This window comes from Alosa pseudoharengus, unplaced genomic scaffold (genome assembly GCF_046254945.1).
Source record: "Alosa pseudoharengus isolate Yale_2024_CS ecotype anadromous, Long Island Sound unplaced genomic scaffold, YU_APseudo_1.1 YU_APseudo_1.1_scf_10, whole genome shotgun sequence".
Lineage (NCBI taxonomy): Eukaryota > Metazoa > Chordata > Actinopteri > Clupeiformes > Clupeidae > Alosa > Alosa pseudoharengus.
In genome coordinates, this window is record NW_027468565.1 from 3,626,592 (window position 1) to 3,650,100 (window position 23,509).

Genomic DNA, 23,509 nt, shown 5'->3' on the forward strand with positions numbered 1-23,509 from the left:
CCTAATCTTTAAAAGCTTACATTTTCTACCTGATCTAAATATTGCTGTCATCACGCCATCACCTCCAACTTTTTTTTCTCCAACAAAAGCTTACTTGGCAGCCATAGTGACCTAGTGTTTTTGTTTTGTTTTTTTGCAAAATGGGGAAAATGTCATCACCAGATTGCATAGTCTCAGACTACAAATTTATGAAGTTACAATGTCTTCATGTCATGAAGTTATTCCTCACAAAAACAGATAAGTTGGTACATACCAATTACTCATATTTGAAACCTTATTTTACAAAATTCCAAAAGATCTGGAGAAAGTGAGAGAATAACTTATCCACATCTACATCACTGACACTGTCATCAGGTGACACAGATGTCTTTGTGTGCCTATTATACCATAACAATTGTTCTGGCTCATCCGCAACTCAGGAGTGAAAAGATCAATATTACCACTTCATGATTTCTGCATAGCGATGGGAGACGAGCTCACACAGTGTCTCCCAGCACTACTTGTGCTGACTGGGTGCAATACAACCAGCAAAATATCTACCAAACTTGCAGCTCTGAACAATGTCCACAAACCAGACAACTCTTTTCTGATTGTCAATGTCAACTGTCCACAGCTAACAGAGTGCAATACAAATGGCAGAAACATTCTTGGTCAAATGTCTCAAACCATCAACGGATATGGAGACATTTCACGATCTGCGCATTGCTGCGTTCGATAGATAGAGATTTTGGCACACATCCCACGTTGTTCAATGGGGTCATATTAGTCTATAACAGTTGAGATATTCTCTGCTAAATGAAGTGCATACAAATCTTACCCACGACCTAGACTAAGGATTTTGAATAATCGCACCTGTTAAAGTCTCGTGGGGATGAAAAAGTCTGAAATGCAGACGTTTTCCTGAACACGCTTTTGTCCTCTGCCTTGGAGTAGATACTGTGATCTCCGGTAAGTGAAGGCGGCACACTTAGATTTTTGCTACCCCAGAGCTAACTTGCAATGCAATTTGCCATAGGTAGTTAGCTTCAATTAACAAAATACAACTTAGATTCAATCAATAATTGATACAGTCAATTACTTGGCAGCCATAGTGACCTAGTGTTTTTGTTTTGTTTTTTTGCAAAATGGGGAAAATGTCATCACCAGATTGCATAGTCTCAGACTACAAATTTATGAAGTTACAATGTCTTCATGTCATGAAGTTATTCCTCACAAAAACAGATAAGTTGGTACATACCAATTACTCATATTTGAAACCTTATTTTACAAAATTCCAAAAGATCTGGAGAAAGTGAGAGAATAACTTATCCACATCTACATCACTGACACTGTCATCAGGTGACACAGATGTCTTTGTGTGCCTATTATACCATAACAATTGTTCTGGCTCATCCGCAACTCAGGAGTGAAAAGATCAATATTACCACTTCATGATTTCTGCATAGCGATGGGAGACGAGCTCACACAGTGTCTCCCAGCACTACTTGTGCTGACTGGGTGCGATACAACCAGCAAAATATCTACCAAACTTGCAGCTCTGAACAATGTCCACAAACCAGACAACTCTTTTCTGATTGTCAATGTCAACTGTCCACAGCTAACAGAGTGCAATACAAATGGCAGAAACATTCTTGGTCAAATGTCTCAAACCATCAACGGATATGGAGACATTTCACGATCTGCGCATTGCTGCGTTCGATAGTAATGCCCTTAAGATGGACTTTGAGACGGCCGCTTGCACCTCAACTAATGCAAGAAAACATACAAAGAGCCTATTCAACAGCAGTTTTGGGTCCAAGCACCATTTACAGACACCACCTTGATCTTAAATGCAGATGCTTATGGTTTTGTAAGAAAGGGCAGTTTATTAGTCCCTGAGATTGTAATCTCAAAATCTGAAGGTTTACCAGATCCCTGCTCGTGTGGCAAGTGTGCACACAAGAATGGGTGTCCCTGTCGGGTAGCTGGTATCCGTTGTTGCAAGTACTGCAAATGCAAGGGAGGCTATAGTTGTAAAAATCCTATCACTGAATGAGGTCTCATCATCATCCCCATACCTGGACTCAGTTGTGAAAGTTTTACCTTGCAACACAGGGAAAAAACCTGTTGTTTTGTATTTTTCAATTTAACGTTCCAATGATAATAGCAAGGTTGGATATAAACTTTTTAAAATATATATATAAAGTTTTTGCCCCCAGCCAACATTGTACCATTGCGGAATGAACATCAATATTTTACAGATATGTAAAATATAAGTTATAATAATACAAATTATCATAGGAAATCATCAAAACAACTGTTATATACTAGTTAAAAGCTCCACAAATCTCCCCAAACATTCTCCGGTACAGTATACAAACACACACAACCACACAGTTGTTGATAATACACCGGTAAATGTATACCTGATCAGTTGATAAAAATAAAAGGTTCCTAGGGTTAACCTTTGAAATTCCATAGAAAGTGCTTGTATTGGGGACATTTTTGACCCCATGAATGGAAAAGTGTGGTACTGATTTGTGGTACAAAAAATACAATTACTTAAATAATATACCAATTAGATACAAATCCAAATGGCTTCATGTCAAAGACAACCTATTTGAGGAATACATGGAAGATTAAACAATAACAATTTAAAATGACCAAGATATTGCAAAAAAACAACCGCTGGGGTCCCCACTTATGCATCCCTTGTTTGTATACAATTAATTTCCATTCAATACAGCACAAAACACAATTCAAAATATCAAACCAGAATTCGTACACATCCACTACATGGTCATTGTATAGTGATCACCTCATAAAATCTGTACCTTCAAGAATGAGATGAGATGTCTAATTTGCATATTTTGATTTATGCATATTTTATTTTATTTTTAAGACAAAGTGTAATACAAAAAATATTAATCTTAATATGAAGACTAAACTGGTAGAAATGTATGAGGATATCTATAAAGGGAAAAAAGTCCCATTCACCTGTAGGCCTAGTGTGATAGTGTCATCTGTTGTGGTCATTTTCAGGACTTTCGTCCTCGGTAGAGATTTTGGCACACATCCCACGTTGTTCAATGGGGTCATATTAGTCTATAACAGTTGAGATATTCTCTGCTAAATGAAGTGCATACAAATCTTACCCACGACCTAGACTAAGGATTTTGAATAATCGCACCTGTTAAAGTCTCGTGGGGATGAAAAAGTCTGAAATGCAGACGTTTTCCTGAACACGCTTTTGTCCTCTGCCTTGGAGTAGATACTGTGATCTCCGGTAAGTGAAGGCGGCACACTTAGATTTTTGCTACCCCAGAGCTAACTTGCAATGCAATTTGCCATAGGTAGTTAGCTTCAATTAACAACCGGATCTCCTTATATGGGCAAAGATGGCCGTTTTGGATCTTTTTTGTAGGCGAACTTCAGAGGTCTATGTGCATTTCAAAGTTACGCGACAGCAGAGGGTTTGTGCGCTGACATCTAACGTTACGATGATTCCGTTCATAGTAAGTTAATTTCTCCTAGACATTGTATATCCTGCCGTCGTTATGACAATGTCTCCGTGAAAGCCTTTTTAAAAGTTGCCTAGAAAATACTGAGTACATGTTTGTTATTAATGGAACTTATACTTCCGCCTGCTGTAGCCTAGGCTAGGATAGCAATAGTAGGCTACTTCTATTATTCCCACCAAATTCTGTGGTCTGATGAAAGTTAGGCTACTGAACGGCAAACGATTTCCCCTTTATGATACTCACGACATACGTTTTATCTTTGTTTGCTAAAGACTTCGGCCCGTAGCAGACCGGATTTCTGTGATGGTCCAACTGGGTAAAGCAGTAGTAGTTTTGACGGACGGTAGACTAACTCGAAGTGGGCCGATTTTGTTCGGTGTCTGGGGTGCTGATAAAGGTAACCCTGCCGTTAGGCAAATAAAAACATATTTACGTAGTTCATCCCTATTTCTATACTTTCACGTTACACGTCAAAACGTCCCGTTGACAACGATAGTTGGTGGATTGGATAACATCAGCTGTTCTCCTTGTCACACTTAAAAGTAGTGATTCTCATCCGCTAACACCCCCAGATAGCAAGGCTGGCGGACCACTGTCGGTACTGGCAGATCTGGCGGTCCGCTGGCGTTATGCTCATCGGTGGCAGTCCGCTGTCGGGTAGCAGACATAAGTCAAAGTCAAAGTCAAAGTCAGCTTTATTGTCAATTTCTTCACATGTTCCAGACATACAAAGAGATCGAAATTACGTTTCTCACTATCCCACGGTGGAGACAAGACATATTTTACCAATTTTTAGTCCACAGACAAACATAACATTCAAGTAAACAAAAAAGTAAGTAGATAAGTAAATAAGAGGGCACATATAATGAAAAAATAAGAGCAGCAAAATTTGGTTGAAATTGTGCATAGACAGTCAATAAAATAAAATACTAGTGCAAAGTCAGGCCAATAAGAGGCTGAGGTAGTTCTGTTTGACCTAAGTAAGAAATAAAGTGGCATAGTGGTGCAAGTTATGTAAGAGCAGCAGAAGTGTTGTGTTTACAGGACAACAGCAACAAGTTGCAAAGTGTGCAAGTGGAGTGGTGCAGGCGGCCATTGTGGGTCCAATGTCCAGGATGTTATGTAGCTGAGGGTGGAGGGGGGAGAGGAGGGAGAGAGTTCAGCATCCTAACAGCTTGGTGTATGAAGCTGTTGGTGAGTCTGGTAGTGCGGGAGCGCAGGCTTCTGTACCTCTTCCCAGAGGGCAGTAGATCGATCAAACAGATTGTGAGCGGGGTGACTTGCATCACTCACAATTTTGGTCGCCTTGCGGGTGAGGTGGGTGGTGTAAATGTCCTTCAGGGAGGGGAGTGAAGCACCAATAATCCTTCCAGCTGTGTTCACTATGCGCTGCAGGGCTTTCCTGTTGTATTCAGTGCAGCTTCCGCCCCACACAGCGATACAGCTGGAGAGGATGCTCTCAATGGTGCCTCGGTAGAATGTGGTCATGATGGCTGGTGGAGCACTTGCTCGCCTGAGTTTCCGCAGGAAGTACAGGCGGCGCTGAGCTCTCTTCGCCAGTGATGCTGTGTTGGTGGTCCAGGAGAGGTCTTCACTGATGTGCACCCCCAGGAATTTGGTGCTGCTCGCTCTCTCCACCACAGCACCGTCGATGGTCAGTGGCAGGTGTTGGGTGTGACCTCTCTGGAAGTCAACAACAATCTCTTTGGTCTTGCTGACGTTCAGCAGGAGGTTGTTGTCCCTGCACCACGTGGTCAGATGGTCGACCTCCAACCTGTATTGAGTCTCGTCGCCCTTGGTGATGAGACCCACCAGAGTTGTGTCGTCAGCAAATTTCACTATGTGATTGTTGCTGTAGGTTGCAGTGCAGTCATGCGTCAGCAGGGTGAAGAGCAGCGGACTGAGCACGCAGCCTTGGGGGGCCCCTGTGCTCAGTGTGATGCTGCTTGAGGTATTGTTGCCAACACGTACTACTTGAGGCCTCTGACAGAGGAAGTCCAGTAGCCAGTTGCAGAGGTAGGTACTGAGTCCCACAGTCCCACAGGCGCACAGTTTTTATTGATGAGTCGGAGTGGCAAGTGCTGCGCATAGTTGCAGTGGAATGTGGCTGCCCAGGGCATTATACAACTTCTCACTCTTAGACCTACTCATACACGGCGGTGAAATGGCGTATTTAGCAGTCTAAATTCGAATCATATGCTGGGGGAGAAATCGTCGGACATCCATGATTATTTTGTTATTCAGCTACCCTGGTCATAAATATGTTCCCGCGAGCCTGGAATTCAGGCTGTGATTTGAATGTAGACTGTTGTCAAATCTGGCAAATACAAAACGGGAGAAACAATATGGTTCATGCTCTCTCATGCTGTTTCGTTCGTGCCAAAAAGGAGGGAGAATGAAACATTAAGCACGTTCTTTTGCATAAATAATTCCTGAACAGTTTTGGTCAGGGCTGATAATGCAACTGTATTTGACAAAGGACCGATATAGGCTATTTGCTATAGTGACAAAATATGAGCTCTCAGTGTGATACGATCTCTTTGTAGATTACGTTTAATTAAAACGTGTTTCATCTGTTCTGGCTATCCCCGCTATTTGGATCTTACTGTATCTCACTCAATGAACAAAATCTCAACACTACTAAATGAATGATGATCCGTAATTGTCATCAGATAGCCTAGTCATGTAGGTAGACATTCAGTGTGTTGAAATAATTAATTCGATAATATTTTCCATCTTTGCAGAGGAAAAGTTTTGTGTAAAGGGAGTTAAAGGCCTGTCTCATATAGACGCCTGTCTCTAATACTAGCCGGTGCAGTTTGGTGATTTGGGAAAATAAAAGCCCGGGCTATTATTTGGAGTTTTACGGTATATTACTTAAACAAAACTAAGGAAGGCTTGCTTGTAAAGATGAGTTTTAAGGAGGGATTTAAAAGAGCATACTGACTTGTCTGACCTGATTTCATCAGGCAGGTCATTCCAGAGCCTAGGTGCCCTGACACTAAATGCTCTCTCCCCTTTAGTTTTGAGATTTACCTTAGGAATAGTTAGGAAACCACTACCAGATGATCTTAAAGTACGCACAGGTGTATAAGGTACTAGGACAGGGGTGGGCAACTAATTTCCCCAAGGGGCCACATGACAAACTGGGACTGTTGAGGAGGGCCGTACTCAAAATACCGAACTCAAGTCTGAACTCAATTCTGTTCAATTCTATTCTGTTCTTGTATAACATTAAGTAAATCATATGGTTTTGTTTACTAGTCGTAAGAACAGATGAAAATGTGAGGGAGACAAAGGAAAAACAGCAATATTTAATCTATGTCCAGTATTTAATCCTCATTCTCGAAAATGATTTTTTGACATTGACATTTTTTTCAGTTTTCAAAGACTGATATAAAAAAGTACTATAATATCTATATAATTAGGCTAGGTCATGAAAATGTGAAGGAGTCAGTAGCCTACAACCGATAGGCCTGTACCATTGCATCAACACTCAGCAATATTTCATCATTAAATCATTACCATCATTAACTTAACTCTATGCAGAATTAGACTACGAAAATGTGGAGCAGACAATAGTAGGCTGTCATTAGTTAATCAACATGCACAAAGAAAACTATTTAAAAAATGTAGGCTATGTTTTTGCTTTAACTTTATGCACATAACTGTGATTGGTGAACTCGCTCTGTGTGTTGAGCCGGTTGCTTCAAGCAACCTGTGGGTAGTAGCATCATACTAGTTCGCTAACATAAGCTTTGCAAATAAACTCAGACATATTTTGGTTACAATTACGGGGTTATCCGATTGTAAACCGTCTATCTGCCAGTAACGTTTTGAAATGAACACTTCGTATCGCCAACGAGCAGCAGTAGGAGTTCGTTCTAACAACCTTTGCGGTGGTGAGCGACGCAGACATAAGAGACACAAAACTTTGAAAGGTTTACGCCGACGTAAAGGCAACTGCATTGTGTCGACGCAGAAGCATAAATTCTATTCACCAGCACATCAGTGAGGGTGTTTACGTCGTATGCATCCACGCACAAATGTATGGGCGTACAAATAGCAGTCGCTTTGAAAATAAAAACAACGATATTGATTTGCATGCATTATCTCTATGCTAGGCTCTTGACTATTGTTCTTTCACGGACCTTACGCGGGCCGGTCAGGGAAAGCCCACGGGCCGGATGTGGCCCGCGGGCCGTATGTTGCCCATGTATGTACTAGGAGGTCAGATATGTAGTTGGGAGACAGGCCATGTAGAGCTTTAAAAGTAATCAGAAGAATCTTAAAATCAATTCTAAAGCTTACTGGGAGCCAGTGCAGTGAGGCTAAAACAGGAGTAATGTGTTTACAGTACTTTGTCTTAGTAAGAAGCCGGGCAGCTGAATTCTGAACAGTTTGAAGTCTCTTTATAGATTTTTGGTTCAGACAAGAAAAAAGACTATTGCAGTAATCCAGGCGTGAAGAAATAAATGCATGTATAATGGTCTCAGTGTCTTTAAAAGTTAAGATGGAACTAATCTTGGAAATATTTCTGAGGTGATAGAAACAAGACTGTATGAGCTTTGTGATGTGACGTTCAAAGCTTAAATTACTGTCAAACCAGACACCAAGATTCTTTGCAACAGGTTTTACACAGTCTAAAAATTGAAAGGGACCTAAGGATGGTATCATTTGTTTCACTATGTGCTGGGATCCAATGATGAGGACTTCTGTTTTGTCAGAATTCAACTGGAGGAAATTGTTTGACATCCAGTTTTTTATGTCACAAAGACATTCATTTAGGGAATTCAGCATACTAGGATCAGAGGAACTAATGGGCAGGTACAGCTGTGTATCATCAGCATAGAAGTGGAAGGAGACACAGTGTTTCTGGATAATGTGCCCAAGAGGAAGCATGTATAAACAAAATAAGATTGGTCCTAAAACTGACCCTTGAGGTACCCCATACTTGACAGGAGAAAATGAAGATGTGTAACTGTTTGCAGAAACACAAAACTTCCTATTTGACAAGTAAGATGAAAACCATTGTAAGGCTGTACCAGAAATTCCCACCCAATGTTCCAGTCTATGCAGCAGTATGCTGTGATCAATAGTGTCAAAGGCTGCGCTAAGATCAAGAAGTACAAGGACAGAACACATGCCATCATCAGCTGTTCTTAAAAGGTCATTTGTAACTTTCAGCAGTGCTGTCTCAGTGCTATGATACTTTCGGAAACCAGATTGTAGCTTTTCAAAAATATTATTATTTTCCAGTGCAGAGACAAGCTGCTTGGACGCTAAGGGCCAATCTCAATTCTCTGTTTTACCCCTTCCCCTTCCCCTATCCCTTCATCTTACCCCTAGCCCTTGTCCCTCGAAACCGAGTGGCAAGACATAGGGGTGAAGAATATTCCCCTTGGAAATGAGATACCACTAGCCAACCATAAGGGAGAGCGGGATGATTGAAACACTTGAATTAACGTCATTTACAGAGATCGTACCACACTGAAAGGTAATATTTTGTCACTAGCAACCTGTCTTCTGTCAAATAGGCTCTCATTGCATTTTCAGCTCGGAATAAAACCGTTCAGGAATTATTTCAACAACAGCAGAACGTGCCTATGTTCGTGCCTACCTTCTGGTCCGGGTGAATGAAACAGGGATGGGGGACAAAATAAACATGCAGTTTGCTATGTAAACATCCCACAACTCCTTCGATATTTTACACTAATATCCAAATGGTCGTTACTTGACATCAGAAGCAATCGCTACCTGTAATGCCTATGCGAGGAGTCGGCAGCAGTAGGCCTATGCAGCATTCATATCAGACGAGCGGTAAAAAAGTTCAACGAATTTAGCTGCTGTTGGACTTTACATTTCTGACATGGTATGCTGCCAATTCGGGGGGAAGACATGGAAATATGTAAAATGCGAGACATTCGCGCAAATAATGATGTGCTTTTGTGAACATTCACAAAACAGGCGATTTTTAAAAACTTCCTCGTGAAGAACAGGACCTTCAATATATGTTCACAAGATTGAATGCAACATAAAACAATTACCATTTTAATTTTATAATCCTTATTAATGGCAACATTTCATGTCAATGAATCTCTCGGTGTGCTTATTTTTCCGGTGTGAGCGTTGTATGTTGGGTATTTCTCTTACCCCTCGGTTTCACCAACTTGGTTTTAAGGGGTATCTACCCCTTGCCCTTATCCCTACCCCTTGATCGAAATGAGAATTGAGATAGCCCTTCGTCTCACGTGCACGCGCAAAACTAAGGGGAAGGGGGAAGGGGTAAAATAGAGAATTGAGATTGGCCCTAAATCTTTCAAGAATCTTTGATACAAATGGTAACTTGGAAATAGGTCTGTAGTTTTGAGGTAGAGATGGATCAAGCCCTGATTCCTTTAGCAATGGGCTCACACTTGCAGTTTTAAAGTAATCAGGGACAATGCCATTTAAAAGTGAACTATTAAAAATAGAAAGCAAACAGGACCCAACAGATTCAATTACTTCTAATAGGAAATTTGTTGGTACTACATCAAGAGGACTGGAAGATACTGTCATATGTGACACTGTCTCTAGAAGTTCAGATAAAGTAACTGTATTGAAGTGGTTTAAAGTATGCCTATCCTGTAAGAAAGAGACTTCAGAGTGCATAGTATTAGGAGTGATAGAGGTTCTAATTGACTCTTGATGTGTAAATGGAAGGCTACGCTGCAGAAAAAGCAAGCAGATCAAAACATTGTTTTATGCAATTTAAACAAGACTATATCCTTTGGTTTGGACACAAAACACCAAAGAAATATTGTGCATTTCATATTTGATATGTCCCATCACCAGTGTTGGGGAAGTTACTTTTAAAAAGGGTTTGCTCATTACTCCTTACTTCTTAAAAAAGTAACCCGTTACTTTACTTAAGCTTTTAAGCTTATAGATACCCTATGGAAAGTAACATTTGACGTTATTTGTTACTTTAACGTTACTTACTTTTATGTTGCTCGACTTTGGGCAGAACCAAATGGATTTCTGTGCAACGTCACGAAAACATGCGTGCACAACCAAGAGGCAGAAAACACCATAGAACAGCATAGAGCAATGCAAAAGAGCAAAAGAATAAAATGAGTTTTTGTGCTGAAAACTGCACCAATTCGAAATCACGATGGTTAGAGAATGTTAAATATGTTCAATATCCCTAACGGAATGCATGTCTTCGCCAAAAATGACAAAATACGATGTTATATTAATAATGCAAATGAACGGCAAACTTTGAAATAAAGTCTGAAATGAGATGTTATTATCATTGAGACAACAGGGGTTTACAAAAAAATAGGACATAACAGGTAATTACAGTGCATGAAAATGCACTGTACTGTTCTTCCTAACTTCTTCCTCTTATTATTATTCCGCTTACCACTTTTTCCGTACGCAATTTCTCTTGAACAGTTTAACTTAGAAACTTCATTCAAACTTTGTAACGTAGGTATTCAAACGGACCAAGCTGCTATGTCTTTTCAACTTTGAAACTTTTATACTTTTTAAACTATTAAAGAAAAACTTTTAAAAAATCCCCATAGACTTAACATTGCCGATTATGACATCATAATACAGCCATTAAGCAATTAGAATCCTATGGCAGGTGTTCAGGCCACCTGCAGCCTCAAGCTTTAAGCATACAATCTGGGTCAATTAAGACTACACATCCTATTCAACGGTTTCCTCTGCCCAAAACTGTTTCAAAATAAAAGTCCTCACTACAATAATCCACTGTTAAACAATGTAACCCATTAAACTACTGAACTTTTTACATTCAACTTTTAAACGGTCTACTTTTAAACTATCTATCTATTAAACTAGCTTTCTATCAACAACTTTTAAACTATCTACATTCAACTTTTAAACTTTTAAACTATATACATTCAACTTTTAAACAGTCTACTTTTAAACTATTATTATGACCGCCGCGCAGCGAAGCGGCGGTCATATAGGTTTAGTCAGATTTTTTTTTTTTTCTTTTTCGCATGTCCAAATTTCCGTCAATGAGTCCCGGGACACTGAAAGACCGGGGTAGACGAAACTTGGTGGGCATGTAACCCCATATGGATAGCATGGAACCATCGTTTTTCGTTTTGATCTGTAGCCCCCCCGCTGGACTGCACCCCCCGAAAGGAGGGTAGGGCAGACACAGTTTTCTGTGAATATCTCGAGAACCGTAAGGTTTAGGAGGACCATTTTTTTTTTGTAAGTTGATCTCAAGGGGCCATGTCAACCCATTCCATAACCACTCATTTCATGTATAGCGCCACCTAGTTAAACACAAAAAAGTAAAAATGAGGTGTTGTAATCGCAGGTATCTGTGACCTAACATAGTCAAAACTGCACGAAATTGGAAGTGTAGGATCATTATGACACCCTCTGAATGCACGCCAAGTTTCGTGGAATTCCGTTCATGGGGGGCCACACAATAAATTAATTTATGTTACTATACACCAACTGGCCTGTAGGTGGCCGGAGACAGTTTTCTGTGAATATCTCGAGAACCGTAGGGCCTAGGAGGTCCACCTTTTTTTTGTATGTTGATCTCAAGGGGCCATGTCAACCCATCCCATTACCACTTATTTCATGTATAGCGCCACCTAGTTAAAAATTAAAAAGCAAAAATGTAGGTGTTTTCATCACAATATCTCTGGCTGACATGGTCAAAACTGCACGAAATTGAAAGTGTAGGATCATTATGACACCCTCCGAATGCATGCCAAGTTTTGTGTACTTTCGTTCATGAGGGGCCTTACAATAAAATAATTTATGTGTACATTTAGTGACGTACACCAACAAGGATTCCCGGGACACTGAAAGACCGGGGTACACAAAACTTGGTGGGCATGTACCCCCACATGGATAGCATGGAACCGTCATTTTTCGTTTTGATCTGTAGCCCCCCCGCTGGACTGAACCCCCCGAAAGGAGGGTAGGCCAGACACAGTTCTCTGTGAATATCTTGAGAACTGGGCATAAAAAAAAAAATTCTTGGGTTCCGGTTTCCGACCGACCCTGTCAATTTATGTGCGAACCAAATTTATTTTATGAGCTTGGGGGAGAAATAACACTAAATATATTAAATAAATCCACAAATAAAAGGCGAACTATAATTACATTAATTACCCCTTGCGTTATCTATAGGGATGAGCGTATTCTCTCTTTTACAAAGTAGCCTATGCACAGCTGTTCACGAAGACGATTGTTTTCGTCACTTACCAAGGCACTCGCAATTTTGTCCAAACACCGCAACTTTTTCGCAAATTTGACCAATCATCGTAGTTTCACCGTGAAATTTCACATACCACAACAGTCCCTCGCGCAGAATATTGAGCCAGATGGCACACTTACTTCTGCACCTTTTGCATATGACACCAAAGACTGCCCTAACGTGTTCGTTCCTCTACAGTTTTGATGACAATAAATAGAAGGGTAACGTTAATGATCTGCTTACTTGCATCTCTCAACCTGGTGTTGCTAACCTACCTAGGCTATGAAAGTAAGTTAATTAAGGCCTACTTGGTTTACTGATTTTTGAGTAGGCTATGCAACCCATTGGCAAACGTTTACCTGGATATGTCCTTTTAGCTTATGTCATGTTTGCTAGCTTGTGGGCTTAGTTTGAGTAGTGCTACCAAAATCATAGAAATTAATAAAATTGCAAGACATTTACCTCTTCTATGATCCAATAATGATTTCATTCGAGTTGTTTTTTTTAACATTTATTTTAACTAATGACATAGAAGACATTCCCAATTGCATCCACATATCGTAATGCACTATGCAAAAAGTGATTTACACTCGTAGCCGAACACAGTGAGATGCAAGCCTTCCAATCCACTCAGAAATGTACTTAGGCTACTCTCACGTCCTTAAAGGGGCAGGTAGTCAATTAGACGTACACCACCAATGTAATGACATTAAACAGAAGTGTAGTCAAATAGTTTAAATCAATATGAAATTACTAGATACTTACTTGGCTATTAGTAATTATGCAGGCCACAGACTATGAATTATTAAAAAGATATGAACTTAATATGAATTACAAAATATATGAATGTATTGAAACATATGACATGATGCCATCTCTTTAGGTGACTGTCTTTTTTGGACAGTTCTACTATAATGCTTTGTGAATGACCTCAGTCAAAGCATTTTCACAAATAAAGTAGGCCTACTTTGATTTTCTGTAATCCTTACTGTTTACCTTTGATTATCCTTTTTAATAAGCATCAAGATTATCAGTGTGATTTTGGTCTTACTAACCTTAATTGCCCTAAATTGAAACTATTTTTGCAATTTTCACTTCCTCCCGCAATTTCTCCACAAGAAACAGCTAAAATCACCGCAACTTCCATCCAGGCATTTTAGGTCGCAACAGTCTCAAAAAACCTCGCGAAATCCTGGTGGGATTGATTTTCTACCTTTTTAAAAAAAAAAAAAAAAAAAAATGTCCCTACCGACCCATGGCCTCAACTGACAACCAACAGGAACCAAACCTTTTTTTTTTTTATGCCCTGTAGGGCCTAGGATGACCATTTTTTTTTCCGTATATTTGCCTCCAGGGGTCATGTTAACCCATTTCATGTGCACACATGTGCACAAACAGATACACACGCACACACACACATTCACAGTAATCATACGTATGACATATACTCACACAGTAGACATATGTACGCTTCCATGCACAGGCACATACGCAGGCACACACACAAGCACGCACACACACACACACACACACACACACACACACACACACACACCCACACACATAACATAAACATAACACAAACAATCAAGAATTTCTCAGAATTATGAACAGGCAAGATGGAGGTGGGGTTGTATAAAATGAATTTTACATGTGAAATCTATGAACTAATCATGTTTTGGGACTTGTTGTCTAGCAGATACCAGTGAGAATTGAGTGTGGATAATGCAATTTAGTGAGACAGTTAGAATCATATAGGCCTTTCAGCGTGATTTCTTTTTGTGGAAAAAATGTGCTGGACTGGGCGGCGGTCATATTTTGTACCGCTCTGCGGTACATCTAGTTAAACTATCTATTAAACTAGCTGTCTATCAACAACTTTTAACTTGTCATCAACTATGTCAACACTTGTCATCAACTATGACTCCTACCCACTGTAGCTATAGTTAGCATGGTTAGCATTGCTAACATTGTTAGCATTTTTAACAAAACTGCTAAAAATGATTAGCTAGGTTAGCTAAGTCACATGGTTAGCATGTTAGTATTGTTAGCATGATAGTTAGCATAGTTAGCATAACAACTAAAAATGATTAGCTAGGTTAGCTAAGTCACATGGTTAGCATGTTAGCATTGTTAGCATGATAGTTAGCATAGTTAGCATAACAACTAAAAATGATTAGCTAGGTTAGCTAAGTCACATGGTTAGCATAGTTAGCATGTTAGTTAGCATAGTTAGTATAACTATTGAAAAAATGATTAGCTAGGTTAGCTAAGTCACATAGTTAGCATTGTTAGCATGTTAGTTAGCACAGTTAGCATAACTACTAAAAATGATTAGCTAGGTTAGCTAAGTCACATCCCACACAGCAAAAGGACTCCGCGGCGGATCCGCCGCGGATGTATGACGGCCTCCGGAACGGACCCGCGAAACGGACCCGTATCGGAGTCCAGATGCTCTCAGGAACGGATCCGCTACGAAGGCGGATCGCGGACCCGACGTGGCTCCACGCTGCATCCGCCCCGCATCCGCGATTAAAACCTTACCTCCGCGGCGGGTCCGTTTGGGACCCGCAAATTGATACATACATCCGCCGCGGACCCGCAACGGACTCATAAAGGCTCATCTGGCCCGGGTCCGTTTCGGACCCGTTTATCTCATTTTCAAAATTCCTTCTGTTCTTGCTGTAGGATTAAATAGGATAAACTATAGGATAAAAGTAAAACTATCACTAGGCCTAGCCTAGGCTACTACAGCAAGATAGGCCTACGATTAGCATCGCCTCGTATTTTTAACTTAACAATACTGTCAATAAACCTAACAGAAAAGGTTTAAGTCAAGACATCAATTTACTGTACAAACGTGATCACTACTCAATGGAAATATAAAATGGACATTTATGGAAAGTTACAGGTTATAAGCTATTCTGTTTTTGTTAAGTAGCCTACGTTGCCTAGGCTACTCTACATGAATTTTGAGGTCAAAACCTAATTTAGTGCTTTATCAGCCTAGGTCAGTGCAGACATGAAATATTTTATCTAATAGGCTACAACTTCAATGAAATGCTGTGCTATGCACATCTAAAATATCAGAAAATGAATAACTGGTGAATGACAAGAAGTTCAATAAAAAGATTGTTTAATGCTTATTTCTCCTATTACTCCATTTGTGTGGATGGAGGCGGAACACGTCTCCTCGTTGCCCGATCCACCGCCAGTTGAAACACCTAATTGCGTGCTTGGTGACCTCAGCGTCCGTGGCTGACCGTGTCACCATGTTTTTCCTCACAGCACCTGTAATCAAACAGACAGATATGTTTATGTTTATGGTATGTAGCATCCAAAGCCAAGTATGCTTACACAATACAATATATGAGATAGGTATTAAGGAGATTAAATTTAAAAAGAAACATGACTTTGGCTGAGATTTATGTAATGTATGAAGTATGCAGAAAATCTGAGATGGTAATGCAGATGCAATCTGTTGATTTGAAATAGAGTGACTACTGCTGTGTTAATATAGATGGGGCCACTGTATTCCATTTTATTTCAGAGATCAGTCTTTACCTTAACAGTTTTCTCCAGGTTGAGGGGTAGTGACTCTGCTGCCTGGCACTCGGCAAGATGGTGGAGCTGGAGGAATAGATACAAGGAGAGGGGAATGTCTTTAGCACTAAGAATGTTAACCATATCTCTAATATTAATATTATGATTTAGTTATTTCAATGTTAAGAGATTATTACTTACTTTGCCAGTGCAATTGGCTTAGGTTTGAGGCTTCAACTGATATACCAGGCGAGTTGGAAGGTACCTCAGAGATGCAAGGTCACCATTTACTGGCTCTTCTTCACTCTCATCAGAGTCCCCGAAACGATGGCTGTTAAATAACCATAACATTATGGTTATTGCAATCCCAAAATTTCCAAATATACATATAGTACAAGCATCTCTAGTCTATTTTGGAATGCTACGGGAATGTGTTCACATTACATTTTAACAACCCAGAAAGTATCTTCATCAAGCGAACCCAACAGAGGCAATCGTAACGTTAGATGGTAGAATCCAGCCGATAAAAGTTGACGCTGCAGAACAAACAAAATAGAAGATGGGGACCAAGTTCCATACAGTTAAGTTACGTTAGCATAATAAATCACAAACAGACGCCAATACCCATTAGTTGTCTGAACCGACTTAAACAGTGATTAAAATGCCGAGGCTTTCATTACAAAGATGGCAGAAGGACACTAAAGTTAAGTTACGAATGAGACCAAACTTGGCAAAATGCAAACGTTAATGCACAGCTAGCTAGAAGCTAGGGCTAAACCATTATCAGTGAGTCAACATGCTAAAGTTGTAGCTAGGTAGCTTTCATAGCAGACGAGTGCTTCACTGACATCATTGACTGAAATACCAGTGCCAATGTATCAGCTTAATCAAGGATTGCATCGCAAACGTGATCTCAAACATATATATGTATAATAGACATTAGCAATAACTTATGCAATTGCGCCTAGCAGCATGCTAGCTAGCAGCTGTATGCCACTAGCATAGTAGCACTACGGACTATGGACAACAGCAACACATTAAAACAGACAAGACCAGACTAACGTTAAATAACAATGTGTGTTTTTTAAATCACACTACCATAACATATTCTGCCGAAATTGCTAACCCATTTTAAATCAAATAGGCTACAGACTCATATGAGCATCACAGCTAACAATAACGTTAACTTAGCCTGTTGCTCAAAATTACAAACGTCTGCACTAACGTTAACGTTAGTCCTAATATCAAACAGTGTACAGTCATGTTCAACCGTTACAGTACAGGCGCGTCCGCGCCCGCGGATCCGACATGGGTCCACTCAGGACCCGCTGTTGTACAGTAGAATTTACGGAGCCGCCTGGAGGCAGAGCTGATCCTCTGTGCGGCACCAAAACGAATGCGACAGTCACGCGGGTTTGGCGACTTGAAGGCGGATCCGCCTAGGAGTCTACTGCTGTGTGGGATGGTTAGCATAGTTAGCATGTTAGCATAGCATAACTACTAAATATGAATAGCTTAGTTAGCTAAGTCACAGCATGTTAGCATTCTTAATATTTTAGCACAACTGTTATAAATTATTAGCTAAGTTAGCTAAGTCACATAGTTAGCATTGTTAACATAGTTAACAGCATTAACATTATTAGCATTTTTTTTCAAAACTGCTAGAAAACATTAGCTAAATTAACTAAGTAACTTGGTTAACATTATTATCTTTGTTAACATAGTTAACATAACTGCTAGCAAACATTAGATCCATTCTAACTATCAGTTATCGTCAACTATCTACCTAAATAATTTAACCATTTAAACTATCCACCTATTTAACTGTTCAGTCATTCCAACTATATTAAACCTCATCTACCTAGCAACCAAAATAGTTTGTTTTTTCTCTGTATATTATTTACTCTGTTTTTACTCTGGATATTTTACCTCATATTTTTGCATTTTCATGCACTGTATTTCCTTCAGAAAATGCTTTTCTAGTTTCTTTTGTGCTCTTAGTCTTTATTATAAAAAATTGCCACAAACAGAGCACTTGACAAGAAAACATTGGGCTATTATAGGTTTCAACACCACCACTACAGCCCTATGAAACAATAACATATAGCCTCGATACATCTTAAGGGCATAGGTGAACACAAAATACATGAGGGCTTATTTTATAGCCTTATACTCTTTCATTAGGGACTGTACGATATTTACGGGGGGGACCGGTCGTCAGGGAGGGCCTAAGAGAATTTTTGAAGCCTTAGGGGAAGGCCCAGGAGAATTTTTTTGGCCTGGGGGGAGGGCCGAGGAAAATTATTTTTTCCTGATCCATGATATTTTTTTTCCCTGATCAATGATCCGTTTTGGATATTTTAAAAGGTTTGTAGGCCAAAACATGATTCACGTCTCTTTGACAGAGTGGGCGAGTCCAAAAAGTCGCAACCCTACCTGAATCTCCCACAACCCCACTGCAGGTTTTTAAACATGGCGTCTAGCAGTGTTGCGCGGTCTGCCCAAAATTAAGCGGTCACCCGCGGTTATGAGTCATAAACAAAATATTTTAATGATATTCGGGTCATTTGCGGGCGGGTCAGTTAAAATTAATTAAATATATATTTTCTACAAATAGGCCTACTTAAAATATCACGAGAAGGCTAGCATCAATACAGTAAAGCATCAATACAGTAAAGTCAACAGTAAAGAAGCTGAAGACGCAAGTTAAAATAAGACACCCCTTCAGGAAAAGCGATATAGGCTATGGGAAATATTGGGAAAAGTTCTTAAAGAAGATGACAGTAAGTTATGGTCTATGTAGGCCTACTTCTTGCGAAGCCATTTAAAAGTAAGACAGCCAAAACGGGCAGCCTGCAGGAATAAATGTTATGGCACAGACTACACAGCCTATGTATAGGTTCACGTTTGGACCAGCAATGTATCTGTCTTGCCTACCTTGCCTCACCATATCTGTTTTCAAAAGAAAGATGTATGTCCATGGCCTTCAAATCTTATCCTAGTGTTCTAATCCTTGGTGATCGCATGCGTGCTTGCGCTCTTATTCTCATTCTCTCTCCTGCGCAAACATTATGTCCTGCATGCCTAAATAGGCGGGTCAATATATGAAAAAAAAAAAACACCTAACCTCAAAAAAATGTCAACAAAAGGTTTTTCAACTGATTATGATACATTTAGATGTACTTAATAACATATTAAAAATGTAGTAAAATCTGACCCGAGTAAAGGGGTCATTTTCAAGATGACGTCCAAGATGGCCAAGCTAATTTGGGATATCTGAAGCATTATTCAGCCTAGCAAAGTGTTTAATCAGATTTAGAGGTCACTGATTCATATATGTCAGACTAAAGTATCAGTTCATCATTTTCAAAGACTTATAATTTTCAAGATGGCGTCCAAGATGGCCACCAGAAGCTAATTTTGGCTATATCTGACGCATTATTCAGCCTAGGAAAGTGTTTTTCGTGTTTAATCAGATTTAGAGGTCACTGATTCATATAAGTCAGACTAGTATCAGTTCATCATTTTCAAAGACTTGTCATTTTCAAGATGGCATCAAAGATGGCCACCAGAAGCTAATTTTGGCTATACTGTATCTGAAGCATTATTCAGCCTAGGAAAGTTTTTTCGTGTTTAATCAGATTTAGAGGTCACTGAATCATATATGTCACACAATCCTTCATTAAATCATGCCACCCTAAAAAGATGATTGTGGCATAACAAGAGGTCATGAATTAATTATAATCTATTGAATTGTAATTAGTCCCTCCTTTTCCACAACTTTCTAACCATGCTGCCAATTCAGTCTACTTAAAGCATAGAGAACGACATAATTTCATTCTACTTTTTTTCACGACTTTCTGTCAGTTCAGTCACATACATACGACAGACTATTAGGGCCACACATGAAGAAAACAAAGAAGCCAAACCCAACATGTCGTTTAAAGTCGACATGTCAACATTAAACACAACATTTTGAGAATAAAGTTGAAATATCATGTCAACTTTAATCACTAGGATCTTTGGTGTCAGCAAAAGACAGCATTCCAGAAGAGGAGATTTTGTCCTTCAGTCATGTGCCAATGCCTTCACTACTCCCAATCAGACAACAGAGGTGATTGGTGAATTAAGATGCCAAGTGATGGCTGTACTTTTTGGTGGGAAGTCCACAGACTCTCTTACAACATTACGGCACAACACCCTGAGTAGGAAGGTTGTCCTTGCGTCATTATTTGTGACTCCAGAACGTCTCCCTCTAACTGAATCTGCTAGTAAGCTTCACAGCTTTTGAAAGTTATCCTCTGTAACTGTGTGCATTTCGGCAAGACACTCTTCTGTTAATGTAGATACGGATTACGCTTCACTGCTGCCTCTGGAACATGTCAAAATGAACAATGTGACAATCTGCACAACTTCCTTTCAGAGGACTGGAGGATGATGGATGATGATGAATAATGATATAGTAATTATTTCTAATATACTAATAAATATAGTTTAATATTAAGTTGAATTAGCTCCCCCCTTATGATAGATGCCAACATGTATTTGATGCACACAAATATATAATGCATGCCTATGCATGGGTTATGGTTCACTAAAGTCATAGAACAGCCAGAACTATATTATAAAAGCATATACCCTGTACATGAAATATAACATCAATCAACTTATGTTCCCAACTTCCACCACACTTTGCCAAATACATACTCTATTCTGTATAGGCGGATCTAGTGTGCAGCTGATACATTTTGGTATGTACAGTCCAGGGGAAACAAATTAAACATCCTAAACTATATATTTTCTGAAAGCATATAACCTGTAGATGAGACATAACACCAGTTAAGACATGTCTCATCTTCCTCCATGAATACACAATACATTGCCCTCTATTCTGTATAGGTGAATCTAATGTAAAGTGGATACATTTGGGCATGTCCAGTCCAGGGGAAACAAATTAAACACCCCAAACAATGATTTTCTGAAAGCATATAACCTGCAGATGATATAACACCAGATAAGACATGTCCCATCTTCCTCCATGCCATGAACAATACATTGCCCTCTATTATGTATACACAAATCTAGTGTAAAGCGGATACATGTTGGCCTATATGGTCCAGGGAAAACATATTAAACATCCTAAACTATATATTTTCTGAAAGCATATAATCTGTAGATGAGATATAACACCAGTTAAGACATGTCCCATCTTCCTCCATGCCATGAACAATGCATTGCCCTCTATTCTGTATAGGCGAATCTAGTGTAAAGGGGAAACATTTTAGCCTATATTGTCCAGGCAAAACAAATCAAACACCCAAAACTATATATTTTCTAAAAGCATATAACCTCTAGATGAGATATAACACCAGTTAAGACATGTCTTATCTTCCTCCATGCCATGGAGATGGTTCATAATCCTGTATTGCATTTGCTCTGTATTAAAACGCATTGATTTTAATATATGGCTGAAAAAAGTAGAGCATTGAAACATGTTCAATATTACCATTTAAAATCATATTCTTGTTTAATATGACCACAATTTGACATCAATTCACCCCTGTAGGATGAATAGTAATTGAGATATAGCCATTTTAACCACTTGACAGCCATTTTGGTGGCCATTTTGAAAATGACCCCTTTCCCAAAGCATGTCCAACAGTACCAGAATCCATGAAAAAACCTTTTGTATCAATTTTTTTGACATTGAACCCTATATTGACCCGCCTAAAATAAATTAGTTTGTTTTACAGAAATGGCCTACTTTCACACTGCATGCAGGCTATAACCAAAAGCACACATTTTCTAAATAAGCAGGTCGGATCGCGGGTCGGTATAATTTTGTCCTAATTAATATTCGCGGTCGGTTCGAGTTGCGGTCGGCAAGCAAGCAAGACGCGGGCGACCACGGGCCGCTTGTGACCAAACCCGCGCAACACTGTACCCGTGTGTGTGTATTAGGGGTGTAACGGTACACAGAAGTCACGGTTCGGTTCATACCTCGGTTCGGACATCACGGTTCGGTACGAGTTCGGTACAATGGAGGGAAAAGCAAAACAAAAATGCAGAAAGCATTTTTTTTTTTACATGTCCCAGGCTGTACCACCTAGTGTCATACAGTCTCTTCCCTGAGCTATCTGCAACAGCCTGAAGTGTGTAAGATGTAGGCTAAACAGTACAATAAGTGCCCAGACTCAATCTGTAACTTGTAAACAAAATAAGACAATCAGCTATAAAACTGAAAATAGGCCTACAGCATCTCTTATTTCTGAAAGTGCAAATTACATAGAAAATGATTTGTAAAAATCCACTTAAGCAAGACCTTCAACATCTGTATTTAGTTGTATATGGAAGGGTCTACAATTTGCCTCAATATTTTTCATTGTGTGTAAAGTAATAATCTAGCCTACTAACTGTGAAAATATCACACTATTTTGCCTTTTTTTTAAAAACGAAATTGCTCCTTTCATTTCATAAACAGACTACAACTAGAAGTCACGTGACTTTGCCCTTTGACGTTAACTCACCGTAGCATGGTTTGTTTATTAGCCTGGTTAGCGTTGTCACTTTATTTTACTGTCTATGCACTTAACACTACCAGCTCCTCGTGTGAGAAGTTACAAGTTACCCCAACTTAAAGGTAATTACCACGCGATTTACATAGCTTTCTGTCATTACGAAATCATTTAATTTAAGCCATAGGTTTTGGCCCTATTTGTATGTGTATCCAAAGGCTGCTGAAGCGCACGGGAAGTTTCTTTCCCCTCGTTTCAGTGATTGGTAGCCTACATCATCTGGGTGATGGCTTCGAATATGTGTAGCATTTTTTCCACTCACATACCCAATGCTGAACAACGCCGACACACAATTTCATCTTATCCACCACTCTTTCGCCTGTACTAACGTTACTGTAACTGAAGTTCTCAAACTTGCGATCTTAAAGAGACCAGCGGATCCTCTAACTCTTGTAGGTCTAACCTTAGTGCTGCTAATGACTGACGGACTCGACCGACGACCTGACAAAAAAAAACATAGGCGCCAATCAGAGCTTCAGAGCTAAGGCAAGCCTACAGATTAGCGTTAGGTGTCGCTAAAGAACTCCCGTAACTCTCGCTACTTAACAGTAATTGCGCATGACATTAATTAATCCGCACACGAGTTTTATGTATTTTTATACCGTGTATTCTCCGTGTAAATTCATGCACCGAACCGTGACGCCCGTACCGTT

General features: G+C 39.6%; 1 protein-coding gene and 1 long non-coding RNA gene across 3 annotated transcripts in view; one reads left to right on the forward strand and one right to left on the reverse strand.

The window, feature by feature from the left end:
• The first annotated feature begins 3,217 nt into the window (after positions 1 to 3,217).
• The window catches only part of LOC143142223 (solute carrier family 45 member 3), a 53,141-nt gene continuing 32,849 nt past the window's right edge, over positions 3,218 to 23,509 (forward strand). Inside the window, exon 1 of the mRNA XM_076303003.1 lies at positions 3,218 to 3,494. The gene's annotated coding sequence lies outside the window, so the exon portion shown is untranslated. The remainder of the gene's footprint in view (positions 3,495 to 23,509) is intronic.
• LOC143139089 (uncharacterized) lies at positions 16,283 to 17,544 on the reverse strand. 2 transcript variants are annotated; one of them, XR_012990338.1, is made up of 4 exons: positions 17,380 to 17,544; positions 16,726 to 16,817; positions 16,483 to 16,612; positions 16,283 to 16,368 (listed from the first exon to the last, which is right to left on the reverse strand). It is a non-coding gene; the product is annotated as an uncharacterized LOC143139089 (long non-coding RNA). The 2 variants fall into 2 exon arrangements; XR_012990337.1 differs by having other exon boundaries at positions 16,726 to 17,540.